General features: G+C 45.0%; 1 pseudogene; it reads left to right on the forward strand.

Annotated features, from left to right (window-relative positions):
• Positions 1-1,572: 1,572 nt before the first annotated feature.
• Positions 1,573-13,119, forward strand: part of LOC111959768 (contactin-associated protein-like 5) — a 155,476-nt pseudogene continuing 143,929 nt past the window's right edge.

Consider the following 13,119-nt stretch of genomic DNA (forward strand, 5'->3'; position numbering starts at 1 on the left):
TGTGCTACCTTTTTGTAGCATTTCTGACAATGCTAACATCTTTTCAGCCAAATCTAAACAGCTCGAGTGCAACAGTAGCAGCTAGCAAGTAGAAGGCTAGCAGCTGTAGCTAGCTAACACCAATTGGATGAGAAGCAAAAGGAAAGTAGCTAGCTAAGTAGGTATATTTTGCTTCAGAAGGTTTCTCATATGTCTGTGTAAACTGCTGACTTGGACACTTGTGTGTAATCAGAGCACAAACAAATAAGTTAGTGAACGTCCTTGGCTGCTATTATTGCAAGTTAAATACACCAAACTTTGGGAAAACTGCCACGCAGTGAGAAGGTTTGAATCCTAAGCAACCTGCATACACATTGTTAGAAGTACAGTAGACCAACATCACTACTGTAGTAGGACAAAACGGTGTGCTGGAAGCCATTGGTAGAGCATGGGTGGAGTAGGCATTGTGGTGCTCATGTGAATTTCCTTTCTTGTTCAGCTTCATACTGTACCGATGCCTACTTCTCTTTTTTTTTTTTTTTTATATATACATTTGAGAGGACTGTCTCATTCTACGTCCAAAAGGTGGCCAATAAAATCTAAACTGTGACAATAGAAGATATTACTGCTTATAGACGTATGGAGGGATTTACAGCCATATGGAAGCATAGGGGAACAGTGTGTATCTACAGTATAGGTGTGTGCGTGTGTGTGTGTGAAAAGACCTGTTGTGTTGAAGGTATTTTCTTCACAATGTGTTACCTTGAAATTAATGACTCTGAGCTTATATCACCCTACCTACCATGTCGTAAACAGTCTTTGCCCATAGATCCCAATATTGTTGTCCATTATCATCCAAAAAGGAAATCTGTTTCTAGATACGATAATAGAGACAGTAATCACTGCAACACAGGATGTTATTCACCGCTGTGGTAATTTGGTGACCGCCTGTGGGCAATCACTGAGGGTAGAAGTAAATAAAGGGAGAGAAGGGAAAATGCCTGTGTTTCTTTGTAGTGTCTCTGTAGTCTATGCAGTCTGAACATGTAAAACACACAGCCTTTGGCACATTATCTTGAGAGAAACTGCAATATTAAGCCAAACAAGTTGGTAGACGTAGTTTTGAAGTATGAAGTATTCATTTGAGCCAGGCCTGCTAGCAGCTTGTTATTCACTGTCATGGAAAACTGTTATTTTTACAGTATTTTGGGTTATTAGCAACAGTAAAATACTCTGAAATGTTTTACTCTAGCATACTGTAAATGATGGTGCATTGTGGGGAAATGTTGGTGTGGAATAAATTGCTTAATTTTGAATTGTACTGTAATTCCACTCCACAGAATACCATATCGTATCTTTGGAGCACCAACAACCTTTTGACCGCTAGTGAGTGCATGGTATTGTTGTTTCTGGTTAAGAAGAGTCCCCCGCCCCTGTCCCCTCCCCAGTCCCACTCCCTCTCCCCTCCACAGTCCCTCTCTCCTCCCCACTCCCTGGCCCCCTCCCCTCCCCAGTCCCTTCCCCGGCCTCACTCCCTCTCCACTCCCCAGTCCCTTTCCCCTCCCCACTCCCTCTCCCTCTCCCCTACCCAGTCTCTCTCTCTCCCCATTCCCTCACTCCTTCCCAGTCCCTCTGAAATATTTTGCAACCTTCAACAACTGTAATAACTAATGCAAAATATGTCAATCTTGCTATACCATTGCTAAATCGTGCAGAATGTGCAAAAATAAACTCTAATTGATTAAAGGCTTTTATGAGAAAGAGCTAGAGAGCGAGCGAGAGAGAAAAGGAAAGAGAGAGAGAGACGCACCGATGTGACGGAGCATTGGCAGCAGCAGCAGCAGCAGAGTAAGCGTACTAGGAAAGGATGTTGTGCGCGCGCTGGCAGACCTGCCTCTTGATGGTTCTGTAGTTAAGAGGTAAAGTCGAAGCAGCTGGAATTATACCACACTGCACGGAGGCACCATCGGAGTTATTTTCACTCAAAGACTGAGGATATACAGAAGCCTGGATATCTGTGGCGAGCAAGGTGGAAATGTCATCTCTGGCCATTGCCTTCAATCTCACCGTGCTCGGCGTCCTCAGTACTGCGCTAGCGGCCAGTCACTGTAAGTAACTTGACAAAACTACAACATATATTGTAAAAAGAGAGTTGGTTCTGTTATCTAAGTTTGTACGGTCGTTTTTTTTTTTCGGGCAATCCTAAATCAGCAGTAATTAAAAAAATGCCACGTCCTCTGCTCCTAACATACTGTATGATTGACTACTCAGTCAGACAATCTTCAGAGCGGTTTTCCATAACGTGCCTTTGTCTCTACAATTGCAGTGTATTTAAACTGATTATTCGTGCATTTGTGGACGACTTATCGATTGTTCAGATCAATGAATATCCTACACTTCATGTTCTTGGGAGACATGTTGTGGAACGTGCCATTTTGAATGTACATGACATGTGTCGCATCGATCCATCTTTCTCACATTGTTATTAATGCACATTGTTCTGTATTAACGGATCTGTGAGCCTATATTTGAATTTAAGTTTTCAACAGCACTTTTCTACCTCGGGATTTGTGAAGCCCATGCGAAAACGCAGCACTGTATATCGGGTTACATAGGCAATTTTTGTTTTTTTGTTGTAGGCTACGGGTTATTTTAGGGACCGCACTAGGGCACAATACATGTGCGCTATACCTACTACCTGTGATGTGAACCCAATTCGACTGGACGGCTATGCTGCCAGAGAAGCACATGCAGCATACCATGCTTGTCAAGCGCAAATACTGTATGTAGGCTACATTCGGTGTTAGAATGTCTCCGCTGACACTAGAGGTCAGAATTAGCTTTGAACAGAGGATACAATTGATCATTTTGAAGTGGAATGATACAGTTCTGAACACTACTGTATGTTCCCTCATCTAAACAGTATAGTGTACAGTATGCCAGAACCTCATCTAAACAGCATAGAGTACAGTATGAAAGAGCCTCATCTAAACAGTTAACTGTACAGCAGTATTTTCCAACTTCAGTCCTCAAGTACCCCAACAGCACATCTTTTTGTTGTGGCTCGAACAAACACACCTGATTCTACTCCATCATCAAGTCCTTGCTACAGCACAAATGTGTACTGTTGGGGTACTTGAGGACTGGAGTTGGAAAATACTGCTGTACAATATGACAGATGTCACCAAAGAGTTGTCAACAGAAAAGGTTCAGTATTCAGTAGAAATAATATCAATTCATAATTCATAGCTTATTTCAAACTTGATAAATAAATGCAATTCAATTAGTAATCAATCTCTGATATTGATTTGGTAGCACTGGAGTTTTAAATCCCTTTACTGTTTCTGTGCAATTCTTTGAAACCTTGTTTCAAACAGGGAGTTGTTGTCTAAATGGCATTATTGAATGCATTATAACCTTGTTTAACGTTAAGGCAAATAGTGCTGTGTATTGGGCTCTGCTGCTAATGTTTGTGCCTGGCACCTGTTTAATCTGTGACGTGGCACCCTTCCTCCTTTCTCCACCTACAGTAATGTGGTAAGTGGAAGCACCGCCTCAACGCGATATATTTTACAGCGAAGGCTGCAGCATAAGCAAACTCTTTTGCTAGCGACTCCTTCGTCCGCGTGTGCGATTGGCTGATGAACAACACGTGTACGCAATTGGCTGGGGAATTGGCTTGGGAACGACGGCTGGCTGGGAGAAGCTATACGGACTCGCCTAGTGCCCAAATTGATGATGGCTGTCACGCAGCAAGAGTCAAGTGGAGTTGAACGGATTTGCTTCAGTCAGTCATCCTAATGAGCCCTTCCCAGCTAGCTAGTTCAGTCAGTCATCCTGATGAGCCCTTCCCAGCTAGCTAGTTCAGTCAGTCATCCTGATGAACCCTTCCCAGCTAGCTAGTTCAGTCAGTCATCGGGATGAGCCCTTCCCAGCTAGCTAGTTCAGTCAGTCATCCTGAAATGAGGCCCAGCAGTGCTAGTTCAGTTAGTCGTCCTGATGAGCCCTTCCAGCTAGCAGTTCAGTTAGTCGTCCTGATGAGCCTTCCCAGCTAGCTAGCTAAGGCTTGTAGCTAAAAAGTAGAAATCAGAGGAGAATTTGAAACTTGGGGAGTGTTCAGAATCATATTCAATTTTTATCGGAGTAATTGTATTATTTATATTTTTTTACAAAAATGTAGACGTTAATGCCATAGTTGTACATTTTGGGTGGAAATCAGTACAATACATGTGCTTTAGCTGTCACCTTGGCCTGATATTAACTACACTATCTAGCTACTTCCTCTCCTTACTGGCCTGATATTGACTACACTATCTAGCTACTTCTCTCTCCTTACTGACCTGATATTGACTACACTATCTAGCTACTTCTCTCTCCTTACTGGCCTGATATTGACTACACTATCTAGCTACTCCCCTTCCTTACTGCCTGATATTGACTACGCTATCTAGCTACTTCTCTCTCCTTACTGGCCTGATATTATCACACCACCTAGCACTTCCGTCTCCTTACTGGCCTGATATGACTACACTATCTAGCTACTTCTCTCTCCCTTACTGGCCTGATATTATCTACACCACCTAGCTACTTCCCTCTCCTTACTGGCCTGCTATTGACTACACACTATCTAGCTACTTCTCTCTCCTACTGGCCTGATATATCACACCCACCTAGCTACTGTCCCTCTCCTTTACTGGTCCCTGATATTGACTACACTATCTAGCTACTTCTCTCTCCTTACTGACCTGATATTGACTACACTATCTGCTACTTCTCTCTCCTTACTGCCTGTATTTGACTACACTATCTAGCTACTTCTCTCTCCTGTACTGGCTGATTATTGACACACTATGCTACTTCTCTTCCTTACTGGCCTATATTGAACTACACTTCTAGCTACTTTCACTTCTCCTTCTGGCCTGATATTGACTACACTATCTAGCTACTTCTCTTCCCTTACTGGCCTGATAGGCTACACTATCTAGCTATTCTCTCTCCTTTACGGCCTGATATTGGACTACACTATTAGCTACTTCTCTCTCCTTACTGGCCTGATATTGACTACACTATCTAGCTACTTCTCTCTTCCTTACTGGCCTGATATTGGACTACACTATCTAGCTACTTCTCCTCTCCTTACTGCCTGATATTGAGCTACCACTATCTAGCTACTTCTCTGTCCTTACTGGCGAGCCCTATTAGCTATCCCATCGCAGCAGAGCAAAGCACACTGCCCTGTGTTGTGTCTCCCCATTGAGCAGTAGACTGTATCCTGTGAAACTCTTCCCCATGAGCACGTAAACTATAATCACGGTTGAAACTTCTCCCCATTGAGCAGTAGACTCGTATCCGGTGAAAACTTCTCCCATAGGCAGTAGACTTATCACCGGTGAAACTCTCCCCATTGAGCAGTAGACTGTATCACGTGAAACTCTTCCCATTGAGCAGTAGACTATATCACGGTGAAACTCTCCCCATTGAGCAGCTAACTATATCACGGTGAAATCTCCCCATTGAGCAGTAAAACTGATATCACGGTGAAACTCTCCCCATTGAGCAGTAGACTGTATCATGGTGAAACTCTCCCCATTGAGCAGTAGACTATATCACGGTGAAACTCTCCCCATTGAGCAGTAGACTGTATCACGGTGGAAACTCTCCCCATTGGCAGTAGACTATATCACGGTGAAACTCTCCCCATTGGCAGTAGACGTATATCACGGTGAAACTCTCCCCATTGAGCAGTAGACTGTAATCACGGTGAAACTCTCCCCATTGAGCAGCTGACATATTCCATGTAAACTCTCCCCATTCAGCAGTAGACTATATCACGGTGAACTCTCCCCATTGAGCAGTAGACTGATATCACGGTGAAACTCTCCCATTGAGCAGTAGACTGTATACACGGTAAAACTCTCCCCATTGAGCCAGTGGAACTCGACTATATCACGGTGAAACTCTTCACCGATTGACAGTAGAATATATCACGGTGAAACTCTCCCAAAAAAAGGACACGAGGTGGGAGAGAAGTCGGAAAGGCTATAGAGGGGAGGATAAGGGGAAGGCAGGCAGAACACACGGTGACCCATTGAAGCAGTAGACTATATCAGGTGAAACTCTCCCATTGAGCAGTAGACTGTATCACAGTTGAAACTCTCCCATTGAGCAGTAGACTATATCACGGTGAACTCTCCCCATTGAGCAGTAGACTATATCCGGTGAAACTCTCCCCATTGAGCAGTAGACTAATCACGGGTGAAACTCACCTCCATGAGCAGTAGACTGTATCACGGTGAACTCTCCCATTGAGCAGTAGACTGTATCACGTGAAACTTCCCCATTAGCGTAGACTGTATCACGGTGAACTTCCCCATTGAGCAGGTAGACTATATCACGGTGAAACTCTCCCATTGAGCAGTAGACTTATACACGTGAGTGAAACTCTCCCCATTGAGCAGAAGACTGTATCACGGTGACAACTCCCCATTGACAGTAGACTGTATCACGGTAGAACTCTCCCCATTGAGCAGTAGACATATTATCACAGTGAAACTCTCCCCATTGAGGCAGTAGACTATATCACTGTGAAACTCCCCCATTGAGCAGTAGACGTATCATCACGGTGAAACTCTCCCCATTGAGCAGTAGACTGTATCACGGTGAAACTCTCCCATTGAGCAGTAGACTGTATCACGGTGAAACTCCCCATTGAGAAGTAGCTGTATCACGTGAAACTCTCCCCATTGAGCAGTAGACTAGTATCACGGTGAAACTCTCCCCATTGGCAAGTAGACTATATCACGGTGAAACTCTCCCCATTGAGCAGTAGACTTAATCACGGTGAAACTCTCCCCATTGAGCAGCTAGACTGTATCATGGTGAAACTCTCCCCATTGAGCAGTAGACTGTATCATGCGTGAAACTCTCCCATTAGCAGTAACTGTATCACCGGATGAACTCTCCCATTGAGCAGTAGCTGTATACGTGAACTCTCCCCATTGAGCAGTAACTTATCACGTGAAAAACTCTCCCATTGAAGGCCACGTAGACTCACTCAAAGGTTGATTGAACTTCCCCACTTGAGCAGTAGACGTATCACGTGAATCTCCCCATTGAGCAGTCAACTGTATCAAGGTGAAAACTCTCCCAATTGAGCGTAACTGTATCACGGTGATACTCTCCCATTGAGCAGATAACTGTTACCAGTGAACTCTCCCCATGAGCAGTAGACTGTATCACAGTGAACTCTCCCATTGAGCAGTAGACTGTATCACGGTGAAACTCTCCACTTTGAGCAGTAGACTCTATCATGCTGAAACTCTGCCCATTGAGCAGTAGATGTATCCAGGTGATGAAACGCTCCCCATTGAGCAGTGAGGTATCACAGTGAAACTCTCCCACTTGAGAGTAGACTGTTATCACGGTGAAACTCTCCCCATTGAGCAGTAGAACTATATCCCCATAGGTAAACCTCCATGGCAGTACGACTGCTATACAGTGAAACTCTTCCCCATTGAGCAGTTGACTACATCACGGTGAAACTCTCCCTCATTGAGCGCAGTAGACTGTATCACAGGTGAAACTCTCCCAGTGCAAGCAGTAGGACTATATCACGGTGAACTCTTCCCCATTGAGCAGGTAAGGACTGTTCACAGGTGAAACTCTCCCATTTGAGCATAAGACTAACTGGTGAAAACTCTCCCATTGAACTGTAGACGTATTCACGGTGAAACTCCCTTGTAGCAGTAGATAATATCACGGTGACAATCTCCCCATTGAGCAGTAGATGCTATCACGATCTGTGAAACTTCTCCCATTGAGCAGTAGACTGTAGTCCGCGTAAACTCTCCCACTTGCAGTAGACTATATCACGTGTGAAACCTGCCCCATTGAGCAGTAGACTGTGGATCACCTGGTGAAACTTAGCGCCTTGAGCATGGATCAGGAACTCCATTGAGCCAGTAGAGCTGTATCCTACTGAACTCTTCCCACTTGAGAACGTAGACTCACTATACCATGGTGAAACTCTCCCCATTGAGCATAGACTGTATCACGGTGACACTCTCCCCAATTGAGCAGAGGACTGATTCACGGTGAAACTCTCCCCTTGAGTGTAGACTATTCACGGTGAAACTCCTCCCATTGAGCCCAGCTAGACTTTATCACGTGAAACTCTCCCATTCGAGCAAGATATAGAAACCCCATGTTAGCATGCAGTACGGAACTCTCCATGAGCTGATGCACGAAACTTCCATGAGTAGACTGTATCGGGTGAACTCTCCCAATTGAGCGAGTAAGCTGTAATCACGTGAACCTCTCACCCAGTGAGCAGTTAAGACTGTATCAGGGAAACTCTCCCCATTGAGCAGGTTATGAATATATTCATGGGGAAACTCGTCCCATTGACAGTAAGACTTAATCACGGTGAAACTCCTCCCCATTGAGCCAGTAGACTGTATCATCGGTGAAACTCTCCCCTTGAGCAGTATATGTATCACCGGTGACGAACTCTCCATCTTGATCAAGTAGACCTTCCGTGAAGACATCTCCCCATTGAAGCAGTAGACCTACTATCACGGTGAAACTCTCCCACTTGAAGCAGTAGACTTATAATCACGTGAAACTCACCCTGGCAACACATGGTGCTCCCTAGCAGTAGACTAATCACGGTAATCTCCCCATTGAGCGTAGACTTATCCGGTGAAAACTCTACCCATTGAGCATGTAGACTGTTATTAAACCCTCCCTACGAGGCGTATACGTAAACTCTCCCCATTGAGCAGTAGACTGTATCTAGGTGAAACTCTCCAGTTGAAGCAGTAGACTGTTCACGGTGAACTCTCCCATTGAAGCAAGTAGACTTATCACAGGGAACTCTCCCCATTGAGCCAGGTAAGACTATACCTCACTGTGAACTCGCCCATTTGAGCAGTGACGAAGGTTAATCACGGTGAAACTCTCCCCATTAGCAGTAGACTTAATCACTGTGACAGACCTCTCCCATGGCATCTGTTAGGACCTCCATAGCGTAGACCTGTATCACGGTGAAACTCTCCCACTGTAGAGCAGTAGACTGTATCCACGTGAAACTCTCCCCATGAGCAGTAGACTATATCACGCGGAAACTCTCCACTTGGCAGTAGAGCGGAACTATATCCACGGTGAAACTCACCCATTGAGCAGTACGACTATATGGTGAACTCTCCCCATTGAGCAGTAGACTGTATCACGTGAGAAGATAGACTTCTCACCCATTGAGCAGTAGACTGTATCCTGGTGAAACTCTCCCCATTGAGCAGTAGACTGTATCACGTGTGAACTCTCCCCATTGAGCAGTAGACTAGTCACAGTAACTCTCCCATTGAGCAGTGGACTGTATCACGGTGGAAACTTCCCCATAGCAGTAGACATACAGTGAACTCTCCACTTGACAGACTATAATCACTGCTGAACATCTCCCCATTGGCAGCAGAGTAGATCTATTCACGGTGAAACTCTCCCATGAGCAGTGACTGTATCATGGTGACTCTCCCATTAGAGTAGACTGTTCAGTGAAACTCTCCCCAATTGAGGCAGTTAACTGTATCACGGTGAAACTCTCCATTGAGCAGTAGACTTATTCACGTGAAACTCTCCCCATTGAGCAGATAGACTACTATCACGGTGAAACTCTCCCCATTGAGCAGTAGACTGATATCACGGTGAAACTCTCCCCATTGAGCAGTAGACTATATCACGGTGAAACTCTCCCATTGAGCAGTAGACTGTATCAGTGAAACTCTCCATTGAGCAGTAGACGTTATCACGGTGAAACTCTCCCATTGAGGCAGTAGCATGTATCACGTTGAAACTCTCCCATTGGCAGTAGACTGTTCACGGTGTAACTCCCCCATTGAGCAGTAGACTGTATATCACGGTGAAACTCTCCCCATTGACAGCTAGACTATATCAGGTGAAACTTCTCCCCATTGAGCAGTAGACTGTATCACCAGTGAAATCTTCCCATTGAGCAGTAGACTGTATCACAGTGAAACTCTCCCCATTGCAGGCTAGACTGTATCACGGTGAAACTCTCCCATTGAGCAGTAGACTATATCACGGTGAAACTCTCCCCATTGAGCAGTAGACTGATATCAGTGAAACTCCCCCTTGAGCAGTAGACTATTCACGGTGAACTCTCCCATTGAGCAGTAGACTTGTATCACAGTTGAAACTCTCCCCATTGAGCAGTAGACTGTATCACGGTGGAATCTCCCCATTGAGCAGTAGACTGTATCACGAGTGAAACTCTCCCCATGAGCAGTGACTTATCACGGTGAAACTCTCCCCATTGAGCAGTAGACTATATCACGGTGAACTCTCCCCATGACAGTAGACTGTATTACACGGTGAAACTCTCCCCATTGAAGCAGTAGACTGTTCACGGTGAACTCTCCCATGAGCAGTAGACTGTATCACGGTGAAACTCTCCCCATTGAGCAGTAGGACTATATCACGGTGAAACTCTCCCCATGAGCAGTAGACTATATCACGGTGAAACTCTCCCCATTGAGCAGTAGACTGTATCCGTGAAACTCTCCCATTGACAGTAGCTTATCACGTGAATCTCTCCCCATGAGCAGTACTACCTGATAAACTCTCCCCTTGAGCAGTAGACTTATCACGTGAAACTCTCCATTGAGCAGTAGCTGTATCCGGTGAAACTCTCCCCATTGAGCAGTAGACTGTATCATGTGAAACTCTCCCCATTGAGCAGTAGCTGTATCATGTGAAACTCTCCCCTTGAGCGTAGACTGTATCACGGTGAAACTCTCCCCATTGAGCACGTCAGACTGTATCACGGTGAAACTCTCCCCATTGAGCAGATCACGATCTCAGTGATACACTCGGTGATATCCGGTGAACTCTCCCCATTGAGCAGTAGACTTGTATCACGGTAAATCTCCCGATGAGAGTAGATATCATGGGACTCTCCATTGAGCAGTAGACTATATCACGGTGAAACTCTCCCATTGAGCAGTAGACTGATATCACGTGTGAAACTCTCCCCATTGATGCAGTAGACTATATCACGGTGAAACTCTCCCATTGAGCAGTTAGACTATATACGTGAAACTCTCCCCATTGAGCAGTAGACTATTATCACGGTGAAACTCTCCCCATTGAGCAGTAGACTGTATCACGGTGAAATCTCCCCATTGAGCAGTAGACTGTATCACGGTGAAACTCTCCCCATTGGCAGTAGACTATATCCGTGAACACTTCTCCATTGAGCAGTAGACTGTATCCGTGGAAACTCTCCCACCATTGAGCAGCTAACTATATCACGGTGAAACTCTCCCATTGAGCAGTAGACTGTATCATGGATGAACTCTCCCCATTGAGCAGTAGACTATATCATGGTGAAACTCTCCCCATTGAGCAGTAGACTGTATCCGTGTGAAACTCTCCCCATTTGAGCAGTAGACTATTCACGGTGAAACTCTCCCCATTGAGCAGTAGACTGTGATCATGGATGAAACTCTCCCCATTGAGCAGTAGACTGTATCACGCGTGAAACTCTCCCCATTGAGCAGTAGACTGTATCACGGTGAAACTCTCCCCAATTGAGCAGTAGACTATATCACGGTGAAACTCTCCCCATTGAGCAGTAGACTGTATCACTGGTTGAAACTCTCCCCATTGGAGCAAGTAGACTTATCACGGTGAAACTCTCCCCATTGGCAGTAGACTGTATCACGGTAAAACTCTCCCCATGAGCAGTAGACTATTCACAGTGAAACTCCCCATCTCGACATAGCACCTTGACGCGGTACGACTGATCCGTGAAACTCTCCCCATTGAGCAAGTAGACTTATCACGGTGAAACTCTCCCCATTGAGCAGTAGACTGATCACAGTGAAACTCTCCCCATTGAGCAGGGACTATATCACGTGAAACTCTCCCCATTGAGCAGTAGACTGTATCCACGGTGAAACTCTCTCCCCATTGAGGCAGTAGGACTATATCACGGTGAAAACTTCCCCATTGAGCAGAGACTATATCATGGTTGAACTTCCCATGACAGATAGACCTTGTCTATCACAGTTAAACTCTCCATGACAGAGACTGCTATCACGTGAAGCTCCTCCCAATTGAGCAGTAGACTGTATCACGGTGAAACTCTCCCCATTGAGCAGTAGACTATATCATGGTGAATTCCAGATGAGTACCAATATTACATTTTCTTTTCTCGTGTAGGCTGCTATCCTACTATCCAAAATATAATCAAGTGGGATGGAACAAATTGGCCACGATAGCTACTGCCGGTGACACGTGACAGCCTAGATCTGCCTGGTTTGAAGCAACTTGTCGGCAACCACCTCGATATAACACCGTTGTACTGGTCATTCACATTTATTTTGCACCGGCTTGTTGTTACGTTAGCTAATTGTCACGGTGACATCCAGATTGTGACCAATATTATTTCTCCCTCATCCATCGAAATAAACATCACTTTCTTTTACAAGTTTTAACTAGCTTCATGCTGCTGTTGTTGTCAGCTAGCCAGCATAAACTAGCTAGCTGGGATTGAAGGCATCATCAMCAGCAGTTGAATGTCTCCAGTCAGACAGTAACTGTGTTGCTCTCCGTGGTGCTGGATGGCATCCTGGTGGTGGGAGACTACAGTGTTAGTGCCTCAGTTTGACCGGCCTGCTGCTCTCCTCTGTTAGGGTCAGTCTTATCAAGTGAAGCTTCTGTTGAACTGTCCTCCTCCCAGGCAGTGCTCTGATCATTATGGGTCATTCTCACCATACGTCACCCCAAATTTGAAACCCCAAAACTCAAGGATAGGAATGAACTCAACTCAGCACAGAATGCTTACCCTCACCCTGTTATGTTACAGGGTGTTATATTACAGGGTGTTATATTACAGGGTGTTATATTACAGGGTGTTATATTACAGGGTGTTATATTACAGGGTGTTATATTACAGGGTGTTATACTACAGGGTGTTATACTACAGGGTGTTATACTACAGGGTGTTATATTACAGGGTGTTATACTACAGGGTGTTATAATTACAGGGTGTTATGTTACAGGGTGTTATAATTACAGGGTGTTATACTACAGGGGGTTAGCTTACAGAGAGTTGGAGGA

Source organism: Salvelinus sp. IW2-2015, linkage group LG36, assembly GCF_002910315.2.
Source record: "Salvelinus sp. IW2-2015 linkage group LG36, ASM291031v2, whole genome shotgun sequence".
Lineage (NCBI taxonomy): Eukaryota > Metazoa > Chordata > Actinopteri > Salmoniformes > Salmonidae > Salvelinus > Salvelinus sp. IW2-2015.